Source organism: Artemia sp. Qi Xiang Cuo, chromosome 15 (assembly GCF_049724085.1).
Source record: "Artemia sp. Qi Xiang Cuo chromosome 15, ASM4972408v1, whole genome shotgun sequence".
NCBI classification, from domain to species: Eukaryota; Metazoa; Arthropoda; class Branchiopoda; order Anostraca; family Artemiidae; genus Artemia; species Artemia sp. Qi Xiang Cuo.
The window spans coordinates 13,079,013-13,099,659 of NC_142808.1; the positions used below are offsets into that span (position 1 = coordinate 13,079,013).

The following is a 20,647-nucleotide window of genomic DNA, read 5'->3' on the forward strand; positions in this document are numbered from 1 at the left end:
AAGTTTAAATTAATTTAAAATTAAATTAAATTTGTATGCTGAAAGATTTTGATTTTCAAGATTACCCTAACAAAAATTCTTTGTCTGACGGTTATCCACATCATTAAAAGATTTGTTCACAAATTGGAAAGCTTTATTGCCGACTGAATTTAAATTTGTTTGCTTAGCATGATATTACATATCAAACATAATTTAACATAAATTATCAGACAGAAATGAGCATAGGATTGGAAATAAAATCATAAATGATTCCCAAGGTTATTTGCCTGATAAATGTTTGATTCCATTGCGCACTACAAAGTATGAACTGCCATCTTTACTGCTTTCAAAAACTTAACCAATATATATATATAGTTGCTTGTCACTTAGAATTTTTTGGGGAAAAAAAAGGTACTGGTGCGTTATATGAACACTCCTAAAAAATCAAGTTTGGTTAATGATAATGAAATAAAATAAAATAGGATGAATATATAATAGTTTACAAACAAATTTAGGCAATATATTTGCATATTAGGGAGGGGGGGGAGCATAGCATATATTAAATATATAACCTAACCTAGGTACCTTTCCCCCCCCCCCAAAAAAAAATCGTTTAAATATTGTAACTCATTGAGAAACCACGGCTTTGCAGTCATTTATGTATAGCGGTCTCTTGAGAATAACCTGTTTGACGGGTTTTTCGTGACTGGTTTCCTTGTACAATATATAAGTGTCCATATAACGCACCAGTACCAAAAGAAACTATTGAAAACCTATCTATTTTAATATATATAAACGTTACCCGTAGTTACCGTGAATGTCCGAAATTGCTGAATGTCGACATTCAGTGGTGTTTCAGAAAATTCTTTTTTTTTCTCCTTGGATTTAGTCAGCGTTGCCAGTCAACTTTTTCACTTTCATGCAAGGTTTGACGGTGACAGGTTAGGTTAGATCAGATTTTTAACCCATTTCTGAGATTTATAGCCTTACTTAACCTAGCTTAACTTTTACTATCGAAACTTGCATAAGACTGAAAAAGCTGATTCTCAAAGGTAATTGAATTTAAGCAAAAAAAGAATTTCGGACATTCACTGGCGAATGTCGACAATAACCAGATTTCGGACATTCACAGCAACATAAATACAAAAAGAATCCGCACTCTGAATCACAAATGACACTGTTATTTAAAAGGCTTAAGGGGCGTCAGCACTACCCATATTTGTGGTTATTTCAGTTCGTTTTAGGTTTGACTTGATTATTCATTTGAATTTCAATTTGTTTCAGGTCTCATTTATTCAATGTTAGTGATTTCGTTTGTTTTAAGATTTCTGTTTGTTTCTAACTGGTATTTTTTTTTTAAGGTTAATAAAATGAATGTTGGTAAAGTTTTAGGGTACTCCTGTACAAAACGCCCTCTTTTATATACGGTGATGGAAACCCGTCATGAAAACAGGTTTAATTCAAGACACCGCTATAGGGTAATACAATGTATAGCGTGGTTTTCATTGCGTATACGATATTTAAAGTGTTGATTTTTGGGGTTTAGGGGGGGGGGAAGGTACCTAAGTCAGGTTAGGTTACGTATTTAATATATGCTATGCTTTACACCCCCTGCCCTAATGTCAAATATATAGCCCAAATTTGTTTCTAAACTGTTATATATTCATCCTATTTTATTTTATTTCATTAGCATTAACGAAACTGGCACTAAATAAAATAGTACGTTTAGTACATGAGTAGCCTACCAGTTTTTGTCGTTTTTTCCACAAGATTTTGGCTTTATTTATATTTTGACATAATTTTACAGCAAATTTTTTAATAATAGTTTTATAATAGAATTTTTAGTGGATGGGGAAGGGGAACGTTATTCAAACAAATAGATTGAAAATCTGCTTAATTTTTGACCTAGGGCTGAAGCAATCTCTACCCCCATACGGTTACAACTTTGAGCATAGACGAATATTGATCGACCCTCTGCGATACGAATACTATTGTATTATATTTTGTTTTGTTTTAATTAAAATTAATTAAATTGTATTTATTGATAATGATTTTTTGGATTTATAGATAATAATTATTTGTATTTATTTATTTATTAAACGTATTTATTTATTAAATTACAATTAATTTAAGATGAAAGTAAAATTTAATTAAAATTTTTACGCAATCATTTTGATTTTTCGGATTACCCTAACTGCTTATTTAAGACTTCTATTTAGTTATTTGAAAAAAAAACGAAATGGGCCGTAAAAAATCTATGCAACCAAATTTGTTTCCGTTTGAGGTTCCCTTGTTTCTGAAACCTTAGCCGTGTCCATGACCGCCCATAGGCTGAATTCCATGGGGGCGTACCTGGTCTAATTAGCCCTTTTAATGATATATAATAGAAATCTCAAAACAAAAATATAAAAAAGGCACATCATTCAGCCAAGAAAGGGTTGGCACCACCTCCTTCCCCCCCTTATGGGCACCCATGGCCGGGTCTCATCATGACCAGAAAATTTGAGCAGATAAAAATAAAAAAAGAAAAATTCGCACCAAGAATTAATACAACCATACATTTTGTTCAAAAGTATATTTCCCTTGATCAGCCCCTTTTTGCCCTCCCCACCCCTTCGAAAGTCAAAAATTAAAATCCATTTGATCTCTCGGTTCAGTATTTCCTCAAAGTTTTAGCTGGACCCCTTAAGACGTTTTTTTCTACACCTTTAGACGTACCTGAAATATTGCAGATACACCCTTTTGACAGTTTGGATACATGTGGTGTAATTTTAATTAGTTCAATGTCCCCCCAACGTTCCCTGAAAATTTCATATCAATACCCTTAACTAAGATATTATGCATACTCCCTTTTGACCACAGTATATAAATTATAGGCAGTATGGTCTTTCTCTATCTCACCTATTATAAAAACCCGGGCCGAGGTGCGAGTGCTCCAGAGAACGTAGAAAAATAAGCGACATTAGATCTTTTCACGTGTAGACAAGTCAGATTTCTCTTGAATGCGAAACTTGGCTTCAACGTTGGAACACTACATTTTTAAGAAACTAATTTTAAATTAATTTATTCCAATACAAATATGAAAATCGGTAATTAGTAGTGCAATGTTATTGCACTTAGATATTTTTAGAAATAAAAAGTAGGTTTGGAAGTCTCAAGTTGGTTTCAAAGGTATTTTGAGAAAGTTTCTGCCAAAATACTTGTTCCAGGGTAATTGGACAGCTGGTGGCAGATCAAATGAGAGGAGCTGTTTGTACGCGCTAATGCAAGAATAAATGGGAGGAGCTGTTTGTTCACACCGAGAATGAAGAACCAGAAATTATCTGCGGTAAACTTACTGCTAAATCTTTATACTGTGCTATAAAGAATTCTATCCTCTAATCTGTCAGAGGATTTAGCATTCTAAATCCTCTGACAGAGTTTTCCTTTAAATCGAGGAGCGGGGGCGTATCCCACATGACAGGTCCATGATTTTGAGAAGATATTGGACTGATGAAGATGTATTTTCTTTATTTGATGCAGAAAAATGAGATAGAATTACAAATTATATGACATTTCACAACAAATTTATTTAAAGTAATTTGTTTGAAAATTATGGCATTGCAAAACGCGTATTTTACTGTGTTCGGTCCTTATAATTTTTTTTGTGATAAATCTTGCGCAACAATATTGCTGACACGCAGGAGTTTATTTTCCGGAAACTCAAAAGGCCTGTAAGTTTATGATAATTCCTGATAATTTATGATTTATTTCACAATTATGAAAAAATTTTATGGCAATTTCATATTGTATATTTCGCAAATATTGTAAATTGCGCAAATTTTATATCTATTTTTACTTGATAATTTTTGTATAACAATATAGCAGATAAGTGGGAATTTACTTCGGCGCACCAATAAAAAAAAAATTAAAAAAACAGTAAAAAGAACGAGAAGTTTTTGAATCATGATTTTTTTTTATTAAATAAGCTCTGTTTCTCTATGGTTAAGGTTTAAAATGTTTTACTAATTCAAATATTCATATTCACTGGCAATGTTTTATAGTCAGCTGCGGATAAAGGAAAAAAAGAGAGTGACCACACCCTCACATAAATTGAAACAGCCGAGATTATTACAATAGTATAAGAAGATTATCAGCAGGTTGTGTAAGAACTCCGAAGGTTGGCACTAAATCTGCCAAAACTTGAGCTAAACACGCTCTTTAATGTTTATATCTGGGTAATGTAGTTTAATTCAAAAACATAAAACACCATAGGGGCCAAGCTTCAGAAGTTCTGTACAACATTTTCGCTGAAAATTACACTACAAGATTGTCTTTTATTTAGTTTATAATTGAAAAATTTGTTATTTCTTAATTTTTCAGGAGTTCTAGTTGCTGAATAGAAATTTGAAAATCAAAAAGACATGGTTGTCAAACGCTTAAGAAAATTTGCGCTTAACATGCAATAATAAAAATTTAATTGCAGGAGAGGGCCGAGGAAATGTTGCTTATAATTCTGTCAAATTCATCTGTATTGGTACGGCATTGCTTTAAAAAGATTGTATTGGCGGGAGGGGGGATAAAGAAATTGTCTTTACGGTTAAATCTTTTTCCTCCATCATTTCTTATTGTCTCCTTTTTCTTTTTTTTTTTTCTTTTTTTTTTTATTGGTGCGCCGAAGTAAATTCCCACTTATCTGCTATATTGTTATACAAAAATTATCAAGTAAAAAGAGAGATATAAAATTTGCGCAATTTACAATATTTACAATATTCGCGAAATTTACAATATGAAATTGCCATTCAATTTTTTCATAATTGTGAAATAAATCATAAATTATCATAAATAAATTATCCAGGAATTATCATAAACTTACAGGCCTTTTGACTTTCCGGAAAATAAACTCCTGCGTGTCAGCAATATTGTTGCGCAAAATTTATCACAAAAAATTATAATGACCGAACACAGTAAAATACGCGTTTTGCAATGTCATAATTTTCAAACAAATTACTTTAAATAAATTTGTTGTGAAATGTCATATAATTTGTAATTCTATCTCATTTTTCTGCATCAAATAGAGAAAATACATCTTCATCAGTCCAATATGTTCTCAAAATCATGAAACTGTCATTTGGGATACACCCCCGCTCCTCAATTTAAAGGAAAACTCAGTCACAGGATTTAGAATGCTTCTCAGACGTGCTTATACTAAATCAAAAGACATTATGAATATCCAGATTGTCAAAAGGGTGTATCTGCAATATTTCAGGTATGTCTATAGGTGTAAAAAAAAACGTCTTAAGAGGCCCAGCTGAAACTTTGAGGAAATATTGGACCGAGACATCATATGGATTTTAAATTTTGACTTTCGAAGCGGTGGGGAGGGCAAAATGGGGCTGATCAAGGGATATATACTTTTGAATAAAATGTATGGCTGTATTGATTCTTGGTGCGAAATTTCCTCTTTTTTTCCGCTCAAATTTTCTGGTCATGATGAGACCCGGCCATGGGCGCCCATAAGGGGGGGAAGGAGGGGGTGCCAGCCCTTTCTTGGCTGAATGATGTGCCTTTTTTATATTTTGTTTTGAGATTTCTATTATATATCATTAAAAGGGCTAATTAGACCAGGTACGCCCCCATGGAATTCAGCCTATGGGCGGTCATGGACACGGCTAAGGTTTCAGAAACAAGGGAACCTCAAACGGAAACAAATTTGGTTGCATAGATTTTTTACGGCCCATTTTGTTTTTTTTTCAAATAACTAAATAGAAGTCTTAAATAAGCAGTTAGGGTAATCCGAAAAATCAAAATGATTGCGTAAAAATTTTAATTAAATTTTACTTTCATCTTAAATTAATTGTAATTTAATAAATAAATACGTTTAATAAATAAATAAATACAAATAATTATTATCTATAAATCCAAAAAATCATTATCAATAAATACAATTTAATTAATTTTAATTAAAACAAAACAAAATATAATACAGTAGTATTCGTATCACAGATGATCGATCAATATTTTTATTTTTATTTTTTTTTTTTTTTTTTTTTGTCTGTCTAGATATTTCGCTCAGAATTACGAGACCTGCGAGCGAAATTGTCCAACTGCTTTAAAATAGACTAAAAAAAAAAAAATGGTTAAGAGATTTTGACCCTTTTTAAAAATACTCTTGAAGAACTATAAGATCGAATCTATACATGACAAGCTAAGACGGAATGATAAAAAAATTACTCTTACAGAACAGTGAAAAAAAAAAAACTAAGTTGTAGGATAATTTCGTTCTCAAGTCTACCTTACGCAAATAACGGAAAAGGAGAATTTGCAGAACGAAAATCTAATTTTTTTTTATTTTTTTTCAACTTCAATTACATTTAATTTCAGGTTTTCAATTAATTTAAGAAGAATTAAATATACTAAAAAAGGGAAACACACCGACGAGCGTTATTCTAAGAGGGCACGACTCATAAACCATCAAGTTTGTTGCTATGTAACTAGCTAAATCACACCATTAGTTAAGGGGAATCGATACTTTAATAATGAGTTGACAAAGTCTCAGCGCCGACTGACTGATTCAAAGACAAAGGGCCCATTACGAAACTTTCCCAACACCATCGGTAACTCCCAAAACAATTTTGACAATAATTGATCGGGATCTTAAATGTATCAAAAATTCGAAAGGCTAGCGAGAGACTAGTTTACAATAAATAAAACACACAATCTCTTACTAATTGTTCAGGAAAGCCCTGTCTATTCAATGTAAATACAGCATGAATAATGTGCACCCTGATTCGGCGAAGCTTTCAATCAAGGCGGGTAGCATAACAGGAAACTCCCAAAGCTGTCAATTACTCAAATGATACTTACTTTTAGCTGATATTTAATGTTTTCCGAGTTTAAAGGACTGTTCTCTCCTTAGCTTTTTAAAGAAAATTCTGCTTCGTTCAATTGAAAAAACAAAGTTCATACTTTATAATAATGTAAGTTTTGTTAAACCTGAATAACTCTATCTCCGGAACAAAACGGGAGAAGTTAATTGTTTTTTCTGGGATTTCTAAGACAGTAGGTGTCGGTTTTTAGTTTTCTAAACTAAAGAAACTGAAAGTAGAAAGTAGAAAGGAACTGAGAAAGTAGGTGTCGGCTTTATTCAAATCTCTTATCCGAGATCACAAGTTACGGAAAGACAGCATAATCAATTCTAAATAGTTTAGCCACAGAAAGTACAGAAGTTTATAAAGGACACTCTAGACGGTCAATCATTTTGATCAAAATATTCCGTCAATCAATTGATTAAAGCATGATTGACCAACTAGGAACCTGTTTGACGCTTGATTCAAGCGTTGACGGTGATTGACAGAAAGTTTGAATGACTCAATCGGTTCCTAGACCACCAATCATGCTTTAATCAATTGATTGACGGAGGCTTTTGATTAAAATGATTGACCGTCTAGAGTGTCCTTAACAGACGAGATATGGTGATCCTTTAAGGCATCGAATCTTCTTAACTTGGGTTTAGAACGGTAAAACTCTTTCTCTCTTCAAAAACAAGGAATAATATGATTGGCTTACGAAAATAAAATTACAAAAAAAGGCAGAATGGAAAGAAAGCCACCTTTACGTGCTTTTAGAAAGGTAAGGTCCGATGTCTCTCCAGAAACAATGAATAACATGATTGGCTTGTGAAAATATATTGCAAAAGAGAAACAATGGGGAGATAGCACCCCTTAATGTGGTTTTAGAAAGGTAAGACTCTTTGTCTCTCAAGAAACAATGCATAACTTGATAGAAAAATGAAAATATGTAACTAGCTTGCTGAAATACATCACAGAAAAGAATTAATGGGAAGATAACACCTCTTAACGTGGCTTTAGAAAGGTAAGGCTCTTTGTCTCTCAAGAAACAATGCATAACATGATAGAAAAATGAAAATCTGTAACTAGCTTGTTGAAATACATCACAGAAAAGAATTAATGGGAAGATAACACCTCTTAACGTGGCTTTAGAAAGGTAAGGCTCTTTGTCTCTCAAGAAACAATGCATAACATGATAGAAAAATGTAAATATGTAACTAGCTTGCTGAAATACATCACAGAAAAGAATTAATGGGAAGATAACACCTCTTAACGTGGCTTTAGAAAGGTAAGGCTATTTGTCTCTCAAGAAACAATGCATAACATGATAGAAAAATGTAAATATGTAACTAGCTTGCTGAAATACATCACATAAAAGAATTAATGGGAAGATAACACCTCTTAACGTGGCTTTATAAAGGTAAGACTCTTTTTCCCTCAATAAACAGGTAATAATGTTATTGTCTTGCGAAAATAAATTACAAAAAAAAAAAAACAATTAGAAGATACCACCCCTTTCGGTGGTTTTAGAAAGGTGAGACTCCTTGTCTCTCCAGAAATAAGGTTAAATATGATTGGCTTGCGAAAATACATTACAAAAGAGAAACAATGGGAGGATAGCACTCCTTAATGTGGTTTTAGAAAGGTAAGGCTCTTTGTCTCTTCAAAAACAAGGAATAATATGATTGGCTTACGAAAAAAAAATTACAAAAAAGGCAGAATGGAAAGATAGCCACCTTTACGTGCTTTTAGAAAGGTAAGGTCCGATGTCTCTCCAGAAACAATGAATAACGTGATTGGCTTGTGAAAATATATTACAAAAGAGAAACAATGGGGGGATAGCACCCCTTAATGTGGTTTTAGAAAGGTAAGACTCTTTGTCTCTCAAGAAACAATGCATAACTTGATAGAAAAATGAAAATATGTAACTAGCTTGCTGAAATACATCACAGAAAAGAATTAATGGGAAGATAACACCTCTTAACGTGGCTTTAGAAAGGTAAGGCTCTTTGTCTCTCAAGAAACAATGCATAACTTGATATAAAAATGAAAATCTGTAACTAGCTTGTTGCAATACATCACAGAAAAGAATTAATGGGAAGATAACACCTCTTAACGTGGCTTTAGAAAGGTAAGACTCTTTTTCTCTCAAGAAACAGGTAATAATGTGATTGTCTTGCTAAAATACATTACAAAAAAAAAAACAATTAGAAGAAACCACCCCTTTCGGTGGTTTTAGAAAGGTGAGACTCCTTGTCTCTCGAGAAATAAGGAAAAATGTGATTGGCTTGCGAAAATACATTACAAAAGAGAAACAATGGGAGGATAGCACTCTTTAATGTGGTTTTAGAAAGGTAAGACTCTTTGTCTCTCCAGAAACACACCTCTTAACGTGGCTTTTGAAAGGTAAGGCTCTTTGTCTCTCAAGAAACAGGGAATAATGTGATTGGCTAGCGAAAATACATTAGAAAAAAAAACAATTAGAAGATACCACCCCTTTCGGTGGTTTTAGAAAGGTGAGACTCCTTGTCTCTCCAGAAATAAGGTAAAATGTGATTGGCTTGCGAAAATACATTACAAAAGAGAAACAATGGGGGGATAGCACCCCTTAATGTGGTTTTAGAAAGGTAAGACTCTTTGTCTCTCAAGAAACAATGCATAACATGATAGAAAAATGAAAATATGTAACTAGCTTGCTGCAATACATCACAGAAAAGAATTAATGGGAAGATAACACCTCTTAACGTGGCTTTAGAAAGGTAAGACTCTTTTTCTCTCAAGAAACAATGCATAACTTGATAGAAAAATGAAAATATGTAACTAGCTTGTTGAAATGCATCACATAAAAGAATTAATGGGAAGATAACACCTCTTAACGTGGCTTTATAAAGGTAAGGCTATTTTTCCCTAAATAAACAGGTAATAATGTGATTGGCTAGCGAAAATACATTACAAAAAAAAAAAAACAATTAGAAGATACCACCCCTTTCGGTGGTTTTAGAAAGGTGAGACTCCTTGTCTCTCCAGAAACAATGAATAACATGATTGGCTTGCAAAAATACATTACAAAAGAGAAACAATGGGGGGATAGCACCCCTTAATGTGGTTTTAGAAAGGTAAGACTCTTTGTCTCTCAAGAAACAATGCATAACATGATAGAAAAATGAAAATATGTAACTAGCTTGCTGAAATACATCACAGAAAAGAATTAAAGGGAAGATAACACCTCTTAACGTGGCTTTAGAAAGGTAAGGCTCTTTGTCTCTCAAGAAACAATGAATAACATGATAGAAAAATGTAAATATGTAACTAGCTTGCTGAACACCTCTTAACGTGGCTTTAGAAAGGTAAGGCTCTTTTTATCTCAAGAAACAGGGAATAATGTGATTGGCTTGCAAAAATACATTACAAAAAAAAAAAAATTAGAAGATACCACCCCTTTCGGTGGTTTTAGAAAGGTGAGACTCCTTGTCTCTCCAGAAATAAGGTAAAATATGATTGGCTTGCGAAAATACATTACAAAAGAGAAACAATGGGAAGATAGCACCCTTTAATGTGGTTTTGGAAAGCTAATGCTCTTTTTCTCTCCCGAAATAAGAAACATACGTAATTGGCTTGCAACAATACATCACAAAAGAATTAATGGGTAGATAGCACCTCTTAACGTGGTTTTAGAAAGGTAATGCTCTTTGTCTCTCAAGAAATAGGGAACAATCTGAATGGCTAGCGAAATTATATTACAAAAAAGAAACAATGAGAAGATGGCACTCCTTTACGTGGTTTTAGAAAAATAAGGCTTAACATCTCTCCAGAATTAAGGAATGTCATTGACTGGCGAGAATAAACAGTGGCACTAGAGCCCACTTTCTAAAACAAAAGTACAGGAGAGCAATCTGTCTTTTCTTTTCGGCTTAACCCACTAGCTAAGACATGGGATCAGGGATCGTATACAGGATCTTTCTGCCGTTGGCGGGAGAGTTGCCAAACTTAAAGAAAAGAAACGTGGATGAAAAATTAGCAAGAAATAATCTAATTTATTTTTATAAATAAATTAATATTTATAATTTCATCGAACAACTTAAGAAAATACAGCTATTCTTTAAAACTGTCATTGTCTTTGGAAAACCATCTCCCCTTAAAACTTCATAATTTTGAAAAAAAAAAAACAGACAAAAAATCACAGAAAATTATATTCTGATGAATATAATTAAAGTATACATAGTATAGAAAGTATAGATTAAAGTATATAGCGGATCTGCATGACTAATGTGTTAGGTACAAATATTCTGCATATTATGTAGTAAGAATTGTTTTCTAACTTCACACTGTCCAAATATTTTACAGTATTTAATAAGAATAATTAACAACAGTAATTAATAACGAAACCACTAAAAAAAATCGAAAAAATTCAAGCCATCTTGAATATAATGAGAAATAAAAAAAAATCTCAGAAAATCAACCTAAGATAGGCCCAGGGATCGAAAAACGTTTTATTTTGATGTCCTTGGTACTTCATGAAGAAACGAAGGGCAGATTGAATACTAATTTATCGAATGAAAAGACCGCAAAATGAGAAAAATTTCAAGGTTATGCATTACACTTTCACCTTGTCATGTGGTTTCGGCCATGCAACTTGACACTGAGCTTTCATTTAAAATCAGCATTTTATCCTTTATTTTCTATTACTAAAACAATTATATTAATCAAAACAAAGGCCATGACAGTTTTTTTTCAAAACATATCAATAGATTTGTAACTTAGAAATACTGATTTAAAGGACAAAAACTTTTGTTATTCTAGGCTTTCATAAGCCTAAATATAATTAATTTAAAGTACACGCAGCAATTACCAATTTATCCTTTAATTTTAGGTATACCCATTAAAAGATAGCAACATAAGATTATTTAGAAAAATAAATACATAAAAAAGATTCAAAGCGTTTTCAAAATAAACTGAAAAGTAGATTTTATTTTCTTCTCCAGAATCTATGAATATAAGTGAAAACGAGGGACATAAAACAAATTGGGCTTTAAATAACATAAATATCACATTGACATAAGTTACAAATGCATAAATGAAAGAAATTGCTGAGCTGAAGAAAACGAAATAAAAAGGTACCTCCTCTCCTACCACTCCTTCCGTAATGCTTATCTCGCAAAATTATTTTTTATTTTTAAAAAACTTTATTTTTATAGCCCTTAACACTAACCTGTGTTTTATGTTTTTGTCTCAAGTCTAAATTGTCTTTTTATTTGGCTTGATTCCCTCATAAATTCTGCAAGTTTTAATTACGTCTATCCTTTATAATATTTTTCATATTTGTGACACGCTGACTTCTTTTTCTGAGCAATCTTATTTATTATTTTTTTGTTTTTTGTTGCGTTTAGTAACTCCAAAACAAAAATTCGCACCTTCTAGGCCTGTGATAGCCTTTTTTTCGGATATAAGTATTAGGTCTGTTTTTTAGCACTAAGATCTTACATCTTTCTGCAAAGATTATCGTTTTTTAATTCATCTTTGTTCTAAGATCTTACAGCTCACTGATGTTAGGAAAAAGTGTGAAGACCGCCACTGTTCTGCCATATAGAACAATGATGAGAGAACTTTGATGATCTACTTATCATTGTTCTCAGACCGCTGATCAGAGCAGAATGATGAAAGACGTTTGCACAAAAACGACCAAAGATGTAAGATCTTCTTCAAAGATTTCACTTTTAAGCGTTTTCTTAAAAAAGATGTAATATCTTAGCACTTTGATGTGTTAAAAAACGGCCCTATTATCTTATATCTAATATGAAAAATAAATATCCAAGAATTGCGATAACCGTTAACAGTTGGTCAATGAGGACAAGCGAGGGGTACAGGTATGATTAAGGATGGGCATACGGAAACAGTCACAAAGCAAACAGTCACGTCAACAGTTCTGACGAACAGTCTTAGAATTTTGGTTTCCAAGCAAGGTCGTATTCAGGGGGGAGGTTACTGAATTTGAGTCCCGCCCCCTGAAAAAAAAAATGTCGACTCGCATAAACGTAACAAAAATGCATAAAATCAAATTTTTGACACTTTTTAATTTTTTGTTTGCAAAACAACCCTCGAAATAAAGAATCCGTCTTAACAAAAATCCTGGATACACCCTGGCTTTCAAGATATATAATGTTCAACTCTATGGGGGACACATATGCATATGAATCTTTTAACGGGGGGGGGGAGGGGGAGAGAGAAATCCAAAACAATACATGCTTCATCCAAATTTTCGAACCTTCTCAGCAGGGTCTTCGTATTGATACTGAAACTAGAATTAAGCACTGTTTTCTTCTTTATTATATAAGTTTATGATTAATATGTTTTACTGTTTAGATGCTTAAAATATTCAAAATATGTAAGCTGTTTATACGTTTTTGTATGTTTAGCGTTATTTACTCCAGTCTTTTTCGCATTTTCTTCAGAGATACAATGCTCCAGTATAGTGTACTATACATATTTAGTGCAGTTTACTCCACCAGCTTTGTTGTAAAAGATGGTCAAAAATAAATTATTGTATAGATCTTGAGGGCCCATCGTCTTACCCCTGCTCCTGTCTTCAGGCACTGACTATTCATTCGGGTCATTGTAAAAAAAAAACAATACCTGTATAGTAACACGTCCTATCACTAACCATATTAGTATATATCTAACTTTCCAAACAAGCGATAGCAGAAAGATAAATGGCTCTGAACTTTCCAGTAGATAAGCCTGCTTAGTCCTGATCATAAAACAGTTATGGATTAAAATCGAGCAATAAACTTTTGGTGACTGCCAAAAAATTAAACCAGCAATCGTCTGGCTAAAAGGCACGCACTAATTAAAAAAAACAACATTCATTCTAAACAGATGAATAGGTTGACTGTAATCTGATCAGTAATACTGTAATGACTGTAATCTGATAAGTAGACACAAATAATAGTGAACTAGTAGCCTCTGATTACTAAAAAATCTGATTACTAGTAGCCTCCGATTACTGATCAGTTAACACAAACAATAGTAAACTAGTAGCCTCTGATTACTGATCAGTTAACACAAACAATAGTAAACTAGTAGCCTCTGATTACTAAAAAATCTGATTACTAGTAGCCTCCGATTACTGATCAGTTAACACAAACAATATTGAACTAGTAGCCTCTGATTACTAAAAAATCTGATTACTAGTAGCCTCTGATTACTGATCAGTTAACACAAACAATATTAAACTAGTACCCTCTGATTACTAAAAAATCTGATTACTAGTAGCCTCCGATTACTGATCAGTTAACACAAACAATAGTAAACTAGTAGCCTCTGATTACTGATCAGTTAACACAAACAATATTGAACTAGTAGCCTCTGATTACTAAAAAATCTGATTACTAGTAGCCTCTGATTACTGATCAGTTAACACAAACAATATTGAACTAGTAGCCTCTGATTACTAAAAAATCTGATTACTAGTAGACTCTGATTACTGATCAGTTAACACAAACAATATTGAACTAGTAGCCTCTGATTACTAAAAAATCTGATTACTAGTAGCCTCCGATTACTGATCAGTTAACACAAACAATAGTGAACTAGTAGCCTCTGATTACTAAAACAGTAAAAATCAGTAGGTCCAATCTAAGGTATGATTTCCGACTCTCTCAGTAATCATTCACACCAGATAGCGCGAGCCAAAGGGGGCGGAACTTCGCCAAGCGTTTTGGGGATTTTGCCTAGCGGTCTGGACTTAGCGAAGCGTAGCGGAACTGTTGGACATATGTGGCGTTCCGAGATGTACACCGGGTGTCAGGAAGTCAGCGGCCTTCAATGATTCCTCGGGTTTTTCAATTTGGAGGGGGCTGTAAACCTCCATTTAGAAGGGGGGTCGATCATGGTGATTCCAATTGTACAATTTTCATTTCGATTCGCAACATCTTTTGGGAATTTCAAGACCCTTTTCGAAATTCCCATTAATTTGTTTTGTAATAAACAGTTACTTTCAAAATCAATCGAGGGAATAGTTCATCATTCATCAAGCAGCAATAGACGACCAATTTTTCTCGCTAGACAGTTTTTTAACGTGTTTTTTTTAAGTTATAATGAACTGTGCTTTGCTCAATACTAGGTTGCCGATAGATAGGCATTCGTGATGGCAATGTCTTAGCCACTGCACTTTGAAGTTCAAACATGGTCAATTTCACTGAACCATTTACGCACTAAGTCAATGGCAACACCAGGCTCGCCAGTCGAGGTCCATGATTTTAAGTACCTCGGAAGCTGGGTCGATTATACAGGAGAGGTGCAAAATGAGGCCAAGAGAAGAATTGGCGTTGAAAACGCCGCTCTCAACAAACTTAAGCCAGTATGAAAATCAAAGAAGTACTCTCTTGCACTAAAGATGCGACTTCTTAATAGCAACGTTTTGTCCGTGCTATTGTATGCCAAGGAGTGCTGGAAACTAGATGTTGGGACAGAAAAAAAACTAACGGTTTTCAAAATATGTGCTTGAGACGCATGCTGAATATCGGTTGGCGTAAATAAGTCAGCAACATCGAGGTCCGCAGAAGAACTGGACAGCCGCTAATTACTGAAGTGATTAAGAAGAAGAGATGAAGCTATCTTGGCCACGTCCTTCTGATGGAGGACTCCAGAGTCCCGAACCCGATTCAACAATGGCAGTCGCGTGGGCGTCGACAGACGGGAAGACCGAGAAACACGCTCAGACGCACGTACGATCGTGATCTACGCAGTGTTCACACATCACTACAGCCTCAGTGAGAGGATGTACTCGCTGCACCGCGAATACGCGACGTTTACCGAGGCTTCGTCGATACCCTATGCGCCACAGATGGCCCAGGAGGACCTAAGTTCTAAGTAAGTAAGTATTTACAAAATTTCTCCTTCGAAGAGACCATATGAATGTCTCGAAGTCAACCAAAATATATATTCAGCAGATTTGGTCAGTATTCGGTTGGCACATTGACGTGCTTATTGAGCCTTGATTACACTGTGTGCTGGGGCACAGAGCTTTGATGTAGGTAGAGGTTACGTTCGGCTTAGAACTTACGTCCCCTATCCATAATGTACACTTTTCAGTTTTGAAAACTGCGGCATTCCTCAATAAGTCTGAAGCAGTGCAGTGGATTGATTTCTGCTTGCCAATACGGGACCAGCGTTGCTAACGCTTTGAAATGTACTGTACCATTTTTCCGACTAATTTTTTTCGCTAAACTTGAAGAGGAGCAAGACGAAAATGTTCATAAACTAAAACGTGAACAGATATCAGAGTCAGAAATGAGCGAATAAAATCCAAAACCCACCAGAAAATATGCACTGTACCAAAAAATTTCGAAATGCACCCAATTGTACCCACACCTCTAAACTATAAATAGGGTACAGTAGGGTAATAGGGTACTATATAACTATAATAGGGTACAGTAGGGTAATAGGGTACAGTAGGGTAATAGGGTACAGTAGGGTAATAGGTAATAGGGTAAATAGGGTACTACCTGTGTTGGTAGCGCTGTATGGGACCCAGGGTAAAATCCAACCTGCCGCTAGGTTGGGCAACAGGCTAGCCACCTGCCCCTTTAAAAAAAAAAAAAATGGAAGTTGAAACTACGATAACTGTCATTTCCGTGTTGGCTGAAATGGCCTATGTCTCGTCTCAAGTACAAGTAAAACACTTTTACACTTTCAACCTCCTATCTCTCCTCAATTCCTATTTTAGAGGCTTAAAAGATGTAGAGAAGAAAGATATCTGAAAGAAGTACTCCCTAATGTCAGGTTAGCGTTGTTTGTCAGTATTAGCTAAGTTTTTCTAAACTCATATTAGAAGTTCTCGGGGTAACAGTCTAGTTTGCTTCCATTTCAGAACTATACACTATCATTAAAAAAAATCCTATTTCATTACATTCATCAAGTGTCTATTTATTGGAATAGCGGATTTTTTTTTTTTTAATTTAATAACACCCACCCTATCTCATTAACTGGAAATAGCCCTAGTGTATACTCAAAATTCGTTTTTAGTAGCTGATTATTTTTTTATTCTTTTCGTTTTTTTTTTGTCAAGGGTCATCTATAGAACGTATGTAATCTTGAATTTATTTTCATCGAAAAACATCTTTTTTCGGTATTTTCACTGAAAATATCAAACTAGCAACGAGATTGGCTCCCATATTTTCGCCAATTGGCAACCCTGGGGTGTTCACTCACCACAACAAAAGATGATCGAAATCCAACAGTAGCATTCAACAAGTATGTTTCCAAATAATTGATAGTTGCACTCAACTAAAAAGTCGTCTCTAGACTGGAATCAATAGGCAATTGTCTCTGAATCTGACTGGAAAACACATACTAGAGCACAAATTCACGCCTGGAAACATTTCCAAGATCCAAAATCAACTCTTCCAGATATAATGACGTCAGTATGAAAGAAATCCCCAAAACATGACGTCTTTAGTTCCAGAGAAATCGACTTGCAATCTACGTAGGAGGCATTTTTAGCCCCAAAACTAGGCGTAAAGACAACTAATAAGTTTTACGAATAATATCTTGCCTTGTTTATTGTTTTTCATTGTTTCTATTATATTGTTTTTGTTTACGCTTTATTTTCACGGTTTTTTTTTATAAAATTGATTTATTATTATTATTTTTTAATTTATTTTTTTTATCATATTAAGTCTTTTCTTGTTTTAATTTTTTTTTTCTTCGATATCTTTTTGTGTATTTTTTTTCGTTTACATCTTTTCCACTGGCTGACAATCATCTTCGTTTTTAGCAGCTGATTATTTTTTTATTCTTTTCGTTCTTTTTTATTTTCGTTTATTTTCAACAGTTTTTGTTTATGCTTTATTTTCAAGTGACTTTAACCAATAGTAATTATTGCAATGCAGAGTCGGAGTCGGAATCATGGAATCAGAGTCGGAATCATGGAGTCGGGAGATTTAGTAAATTTTGCTGAATGGAGCCGGAGTCAGATTCGGTATGTTGAAAATGTCTGGAGTCGGTTATAACTTGTAAAATCTAGTTAAATGAAGCTTTAAAATTTAAGGGCTGTGTTAAGGGCAAAGCTGTGGAGTCAGAGTAGGAGTTTTAGTAAATTTTTGTTGAATGGAGTCGGAGTCGGTACACTGAAAATGTCTGGAGTCAGTTACAACTTGTAAAATCGAGTTGAATGAAGCTTTAAAATTTAAGGGCTGTGTTAAGGGCAAGGCTGTGGAGTCGGAGTTTAAGTAAATTTTTGATGAATGCAGTCGGAGTCGGTACATTGAAAATGTCTGGAGTCGGAGTTGGAGTCGGTTATAACTTGTAAAATCAACTTAAATGAAGCTTTAAAATTTAAGTGCGAGGCTGTGAAGTCGGAGTGTTAGTAATTTTTTGTTGAATGGAGTCGGAGTCGGTACATTGAAAACGTCTGGAGTCGGAGTCGGTTATAACTTTTAAAATCTAGTTAAATGAAGCTTTAAAATTTAAGGGCTATGTTAAGGGCAAGGCTTTGGAGTCAGAGTTTTAGTAATTTTTTGTTGAATGGAATTGGAGTCGGTACATTGAAAATGTCTGGAGTCAGAGTTGAGCAGCTCATCTACTCAACTCAGCGTCCCCAAATAACCAAACAAGGACAAGAAGAACATTTTCTATTTCAGTTAGTTTGGCTAGCCGACAAGAAAATTTCTATTATGAATGGGGCTGATGTTAGCTAAATCTCGTGTGTAAACCTCATTGTGGCCGAGCCTTATTGAATAAATCTGAAAACTTAAAGGTAATCAGAGAGCTTCAATACCAAACCTTTAAATAATTGTTTTTATTATTTCAAAATAAAAGTTGCGGAAATAATTGCATTTGTATTTCTCAGGAATTGTATCAGTGGCAATCAAGGCCCAAACATGCAATTCATTTCAATCAAGTTTTCAAAGTTTGTAAGTTGCCAAATTTGGAACTGTTCTATACTTTGACCTGCCTAAGTAATCATGTTTAAATTCCTTAAAGACAAATTCACAGTAAGATTTACCTAACGCAAAACCTAATCATAATAAAATTTGATTAACTCCAAAACTAGCTAGTACCAGCCCCGAATTTCCTTATATTCAAAATTTTTATGATGCCATTATCATGACAACCAAAAGATAATTCCTCGGGCAAAATTCCAGTGGCTGAGAGTAACTGCCTACCATATTTCAAGCAAGTAGAGTTGGGGAGTTGTTCCTCAAAATCAGTCCCCACTCTCCCAATTGCTTGAGGTACTTACTCCATAAGTTTCAAGCCTATCTGAGCCATGGTGTGTCAAGTTTGGAGAAGGAGCGAACAACTTCGAAAATCCATATTATCATAAAAATGGCCCTTTATCAAAAGATAGTTGTTCGTAAAACCCTATCGATCGGTGAAGAAAAAGACCTGTCTACTTTCTGCTGAAAAATTAGTCGTTGGAGTGGTTTTGGTGGGGCCAAGGGTTATTTCGTGGCTCCAATATATAAATTAAAAATTCTCATACAGTTATGGTTCAAACTAGATGTTACATGCCCAGCTCTGTTGGAGGGGTCATGGGCCCACCTTGGTCCTCCAAAGAATGTACATAAAAAATGATCTTGCGATTCCAGCTCGGACAAAGCTGAATTATATGTACCTTTTCGTTATAATTGTTGAAGGGCGTGAGGCATCTAACTCACAAATTATACAGGTTGAAAGTATTTGAGTGGTTTCAGTTCGAAGAACATAAAGGCAATGTGCCTACCTTTCAGCTAAAAGATTGGTAGTGGGAGGGCTCAGGGAAAGGGATTCCAGAGCGGTTTTTAAAAGCATGTTTCATGCCTCCAAAAATGTACTTAAAATTCTTCTCCAATTCTGCTTTATACAATTTACAATACACCTGCTTTTCTGCGGACAAACTTGCAGGGAGACAAGGGGTAAGTGGTGGAGGGGTCGTCGGCCCACTTTATGTCTCCAATCACAACTAATGAAAATTATTGTACTATTGTGATCCAATCAATATACAACAGTTAAATTTGCAAAATGCTTAACTTACTGGCAAAAAGCTGTCAGAAATATTTGCAGGAACTTTTATTTAAAAAAACGGAAAACGTCAAATTGCCTCCCCTTTAGATTTTTAAAAATAGCTTTTTTTGTATCTTCATAAAAGAATTGAAAAATCCTTGGATTAAAAGAACATAAAAAGTCCTGAATTTGCCAAAAAAAATGGTTTTCGGACAAAGCAAACCTTTGCCCACCTCCTCCCAAGGTAAAATATGTGCTGGCACCAATGGGACCATGTATTCAGAGTATGCTGGGACCAAGGTCGTCCCAGAGGGGGGGAGGGGTGAACCCCCTCCCTCACCCCCCGAAATATTTGTCTGACTCGTAAAAACGTAACAAAAATGGATATAAACAAATTTTGTTACTGGTGCATTACATAGACACTTTATATAAACTATATAATAGTTTATAAAAAAATTTGGTCTATATATTTGCACATTGGGGGGGAGGAGGGTAGAGCAGTGCATGTACTGGACACGTCAATTAACTTTGGTACCTTCGCCCCACCCACAACCCCCAAAAAACAACAGTTTAAATACCGTAAACGCAATGAAAGCTACGCTTTGCATGGCATTTCTCTATAGCGGTCTCTTACAATTAAACTATCTTGCAAGTTTTTCGTGACTGGTATCCTCGCACAATATATAAGTGTCCATATAACGCACCAGAACCCAAATTTTTTATGCGTTTTTTGTGTAACTCCCCCCGAAAAAAATCTTTGAATACCCCCCCCCCCCCCCGAAAAAGAAATCCTGGGTACGGCCTTGACTGGGACAAAAAAAGCGGAATTAGTTCTCTTTTAATCACGGGCGCAA

The 20,647-nt window shown here is 34.5% G+C and overlaps 1 protein-coding gene across 3 annotated transcripts in view; it reads right to left on the reverse strand.

Moving 5' to 3' along the window:
- PRL-1 (protein-tyrosine phosphatase 4A family member PRL-1) overlaps positions 1 to 20,647 on the reverse strand; it is a 111,366-nt gene that overhangs the window by 58,720 nt on the left and 31,999 nt on the right. Inside the window, exon 1 of one of the 3 annotated variants that reach the window (XM_089101604.1) lies at positions 17,019 to 17,170. The exons of the other annotated variants lie outside the window; for them this stretch is intronic. The gene's annotated coding sequence lies outside the window, so the exon portion shown is untranslated. Of the gene's footprint in view, positions 1 to 17,018; positions 17,171 to 20,647 lie in introns of those variants that run through there. 3 annotated transcript variants of the gene reach the window in all.